The sequence below is a fragment of the Asparagus officinalis genome, chromosome 1, assembly GCF_001876935.1.
Source record: "Asparagus officinalis chromosome 1, Aspof.V1, whole genome shotgun sequence".
Taxonomy (NCBI): domain Eukaryota; kingdom Viridiplantae; phylum Streptophyta; class Magnoliopsida; order Asparagales; family Asparagaceae; genus Asparagus; species Asparagus officinalis.
The window spans coordinates 42,544,954-42,550,953 of NC_033794.1; positions in this window are offsets into that span (position 1 = coordinate 42,544,954).

The window sequence follows — 6,000 nt, forward strand, 5'->3', positions numbered from 1 at the left end:
TCAATTGGTAGGTAGTGCATAGTTGTCAACTAGGGAAAGGGAGGAGATATTTAGGGGAAGGAAACAATAGAAGACAGTTTATGACTACCCATCCACATAAACCCCCCCCCCCCCCCACACGACACACACACCCAAAAAAAAAACTCTCTCGTTCACCTTTCGTCTGCGCCTCATAAAACTGTCTTCTATTGTTCCTTCCCCTAAATATCTCCTCCCTTTCCCTAGTTGGACAAACTATGCACTACCTACAATGCGTTGAGCTTGCCCTATATTCAAGTCATCATTAGTATCCAACTACATTGTAAGGACATAGTAAATAATAATATTTATTAACTTTTCTTTTATATCCACGTCTATTGCCTCTTAGCTACTATAGAATCTTCACCTCGGGCTAAGTAACCTTGTCACATCATTCTCATTCTCACTCTTATATTTTAGGCAGGGGTGCGGGGCGGGGGGGGCGGGGGGGCGGCTGAGAGGCAGGGAGCATAGAGATTAAATAATGGCGCAGTCTGCCGATTCCAGTTGGAACGTTAGGATGATTCGCTCCCATCCTCTCCTAATCTCCTTTCCATCCTCTCTCAACTCATTTCAGCTCTCCATGTAATTCAGCATCTAAGATTGGTTCCGTACAAAATTTTCCTTTCCTCAACTTAATCATAACACCTATTATGAATGAGCAGGTCAGATATGAACTGCCAGAGCTTACATGGTCTAACGGGCAACCTAATCCCGCCCACGGGCCCTCGCTCAAGCCCACTCCCCAAGATACCCTCCCTCCATCACTGGGACGCTTGAGGTCCATTCGCGACCAGGCCAAGCCTCCTGCCATCCGACCCCGTCAGTTGACTCCTGCGATGCGCCCCACATGTCCGTGGAAGCTGACCCCTACTCCCCCGGCCGCAGCCAACGTGAGGAGTCTGGCATATAGGGATCGGGTCTTGTTATGTTAGCAATACAGGCGGCGCGGGCCCGCAAAGGGACTGGACGCCAGGAGAGTACTACTATAGGGAGTATGAGACTCTTCAGAGTTGTAGTTGTGAACTTGATGACTTTGCGATTTGCGACTTGCTGACTCCGTGACACCGTTATACCGATGATTGTGTCAGCGGTGACGATCGCCGATACGGGAGACTACGAGTGCATGTTGGGTGGAGGAGGGAGTAGACCGATGGTGGTGGCGGTATTGAGCCATGCACTTCGTTTGTCATAGCCGGAGATCTTTGTCTCAGCGTCATTCTCAGCCCTGATGTACGTATAAATAATAAGTTGTAGGAATTTTGGTTGGTGATTGATTAATTGATCTGCATTTTGGGACCATTGGCCATAAATTCAAAAAACAAAACTCTCTTTTGTTATTAAATTTTTAAATTCCTTTTCTTTGCTTAGCAATAAATAAATAATATAAATAATAAAAACAATCAAAACGCCACATACTATGTATCTATTCCTATTAAGGCCATTTATGTTATTAATCCTCTATACTATGTTCATATTTCAAATTAAAAGCTAATTACTTTCTAAATACATCATATCATTCAATTCCTGTCTATTGGAATTAAGACTCGATCTATATGCCGCCATTTACTTTTAGATGCTCTCAACGAATAAAAGAAAATTTCTTGGATGGCCTTATGATGTTTATTATTTATTGCCGTTCACACCCGATATAGCTACAGGTCATCTTTCTCATCCACCGTTTTCCTTCACTCTTTATAGTACTAGTGATTAGTACACGCTGCATTGCATTCGATGAGTCATAATTGTTTTTTTTGAGCTTTTTGACAAGCAATCATGAAGTACTCGAGAGGAAAGTTAAAGAGTTTTTTTTTTGGTCAATGAAAAAATCTTTATTTCATTCACCAAATGATGATAATGATTGCTACATCAAGATACTCATTACATGAGTTACAAACTCATTTCTATTACTTACAACTACCAATGACAGTATCCAATCCCTACCATCAACTAAAATTCGGACTTGTTGAGGACTATATTCAGTATGTTTGATCTTTTATTTCCGCTGAAATAATTGGCCTGACATTTTGATTTTGTTCTTGAAGATTCTGTTATTTCTCTCAATCCATATCTATATGAGTTGCCTGAGGAGCAGCAGCCATCCGCTTGATTTTTTGCCTGCACCCCTTACCTCTCACAAATTGTAGCAATTACCAATCCGCCAGAAGACACCATAATAGAGTATTATCCCTGTACTCTGAGATGGAATAAGAGTTACTGAATGCATCATGAGATTGTTCTGCGGTTTTTTGTTTTTTATTTGAGCTTGTTGCTTACTATTAGAGACTTTTTAGGCCCACTACAATTACACACATCTTGATCCTAACCCACAGTTATTCTCTGATGGTCCTGCTTCTCACTAATAGCCAGAGATATCCTGCGATCCCTGTCACTTAGAGATGAATCAAACAAGCGTTTATGCAATTTCTGAGAAAAACCTCCGTGGACCGGAATGGATTTAGTGCGTGCCTCTTTCTTCTAACGCTACTGGGCGAAATTGGATATGACTTGATCAAAGCTGCCGGAAGGAATTCTTTAATCTGGTAAGCGCTTCTTAGAGATTTACCACAGCAACTATCAATTGAAGTTGTGCTACTTCTCAATCCTAGTTCCACCATCTTCATTTTTGTACCATCTCATGCCCTCAATTGTGTCTACAAAATTATTTTCAAAGATTGTGGCTACTAGCATTTAATATAGCATATCTGATCATGATGCACAGGAGTGCTATTTGTTAAACGGAAGAATTTATCTCAAAACAATATTTTCCTTGCTTCATGACTCATCAGCATTATGGAAGAAGACACATTCACAAGGACAGTTCTTAACATAGACTTGCAGGGAGAAGCATTTTGCATACAATAAGTTGCGAATTTCATCAAAGCCATGTGTGTCAGCGGCTGGGATTCCAAAAAAACATGATTATGGTGGATAGGAATCGTACTACTACCAAGATTTTCTTATCCCTAATGAGTCATTACATGTACTTTAAGGGAGATAGGGGATTGAGACAAGGTGGATCCACTATCTCCACATCTATTTGTAATTAGTATAGTAATATTGTCCACGAAGCTAAAGCACTTAAAAATGACAGCTCCTTTCAGTTTCATCTAATGTAGATGCATGCGAGATCACCACTTATTTTTTGCTGATGACTTCTCTCCTATTTTAGCCAGAGCATGATATGCAGATCAATAGAGTAAAATTGAACTTGTCATTCAAGATTCCAGTAGGTGTCAACTTGGAGGCTAACTCAGCAAGATGTTCTTAATCTTGGTGGGCGTCGTAGATGATAATATAAGGAATCATATTTATTCTTATTTGCAACTTATCGCGAGGGCTCGAATACCTGTGAGATATTTCGGGAATATCCATTGATATGTAAAAGACTTTTATTTGGAGTGGTTCACCTTGATCAGGCAAAATCTCTGAACAATTACCAGCGGTTGGCCCAAAGCAGGAGAAAATCATTGTATGTTGGGAGATACAATTATCAAATCAGATTATTTGGGGATGCAATTATTGGCAAGCAATTATGTTTGCGCGATCAATTGTTGGAAAAATTTGACCAAACTTTGCTCTGCTTTCATTATGGGGTCAATAAATTGGATTGGTTTCCTGGAGTGATACTTGCAAGACAAAGAACGGTGGACTAGGATTATTTTCTACAAAGAATAGTAACTATACAGCTACAATAAAAGATTTCTTAGAGATGATACACGATAAAAATATTTGTTGTGGATTAAATGGATGCATGGAAACTATCTTCGCAAACTGTATATCATTGTTAGTTCAACCAAAGAAGATGACCTCCTTGCGATGTGGATGGACAATTGCATTAGGCAAGATATGGATTAAAAGATTTGGAAGCAGAAGATAATTGCTAAACTATCTGTGACTGTTGCATTAATTGGCAGACTTCAGATTCTTCCACTATAATCAAGCTTTAAATCAGATCAAACTGGCCCTGTAGCTTGGGTCAGAACTCAATTCTGGGTGCTTATCACTATCCAAAGCACTAGTTATCTTATGGTTAGCACCCTCACCAGTTATTAAAGCAAACCACTCTGTCTTGTGTTCCAGCTTCAAATCTTCATAGAGGGAACAACAAGCACTTGTTCTTTTGATGTCAATACTCTGCCATATTTGTGGATAAATTGCATGGATTGATTGAATTATGCTTGGACAGATCTTGCAGCTTGGATACCAAATCAAACCTGGTTAGCCAATAACTTGAAGGCAGATGGTTTCATTGAAGAAAATAAAAGGAATGGCACTATTCGACAACTGTATATTTTAGATTATGAAGGAGAGGACAAGGATATTTCTGCAGAGAAAATAGCATTATCGCGATCAGCTAATTAGAATGTTGAGAGTTCTCTATCTTATTCTAAATATTTAATGAAAAATATTCCTGATCATGTAAGAGACAAAATTGAGAAATTCGTAATTGTGATTTGCTTTCAGCATTAGTTTCATATCAGACATGATTCTGATATCTTGATGTACTCACATTTTCAACAAGTATTGTGGATGAGAAAATTTATTTCATTGACAAAAATATACATATGTATGTCGACTATTTTGTAAATATTTGGATTAAAGGAACTGCTTTGGAAGTTTTTGTATTTAGTCAGAAGGTTCACAATTATAGGAATTATAGGAATGTAGCGGACTGCTGCTATAAAGAGAGGTGTATGTAGAATACATGTTAGTGAGGTGAAGTTGTCTTCTTTCTTCTTCCTTCTTTCTCTGTTTAGGTCGGTGTTGGATGGAAAAACAATGAGAGAATTAGAGATTTTATAAGGAAGGATAGTAGGGATGATACATTTAGGATTGAGAAAGAGAAGGGTGCCTTAAATTTAGATTAAAGCGATTAGCTAAATAAGTTTCAGTGAGTGAATGGTTAAATTATAAGGGTGTATTAGATTATGTATATATGTATCATTATGATATATGCATGCAGTGTTCGTATATCAAGATGAAAAACTACATAAATGGTCCTAAAATAATAATTGATATATAGGAAGATCTACATACGAGACGACATTACGGACAATGACTCAACATCTCAACTCGAGTTCGAGTTGACAGTTTTAGGCGACTAAACAGCATGCGGACGAGATCGACTCGACTCGAACCAACTGAGACAACAGACAACTCGAGGAGAGTCAAGAGACGACTCGAGCGAAGCAACCCAGCCGAGACCCCACTCGAGGACGAGACCGCGCTAAAAACCCTAAGTCGAACAGGATTAGACGACACACCCCAGTCGACCACGAAGGCGATGTTAGCGACAATGTCGAGTCGACACGAAGGCATTACTACTCGACATATTTAGTCGACTCGATTGTCCAGTCGACATGAAAGGTGGCTACTACTTGCATGCCTTCGTTTGACTCGACAAACAAATTAGGAAAGGAGTTGTTTTTGCGTTATTTCCTTTTAATAGAGATTCTTTTTTATTAGACGTTAGATTAAGGTAGTTGTATAAATATAGTTCTTATTGTAAATCCATGATTACTTTTTAATATTGATTAAGAGAAATTCCCATTCGTTCTCTCTAACTGGAAAACTAGGGCTTGTTGGATTCAAGCTTGCTTATCTACTCCCTATTGTTAGGCTCTCGGCATCGGAATAATATCGTCGACCTCCTTTTCTACGTCTGCGTCAAGTGTATAAGAGTTTCAGTTTAAGACATGCTCCGACAATGCAGGGTGACAGCTGAGAAAGATTTCTCTATAGAGATCTGGTCGCGAGGATAGATTCATCATGCGATGGAAGATTGGCACGTTGAGGCGTCTCTTCAGAACCTTCAAAAACCAGTTGAAGAATACCCCCTTCACTCTCAACAATGGGATAATTCCGCGAGTTTCACCTAAGCAACCCAGAGTTTATGCAACCATAACATCCCACCCCCATACATCCCATAACCCCCCTCCAGTTTTCCCCTCTAGTATCACCACGCTTTCAAACCAACCC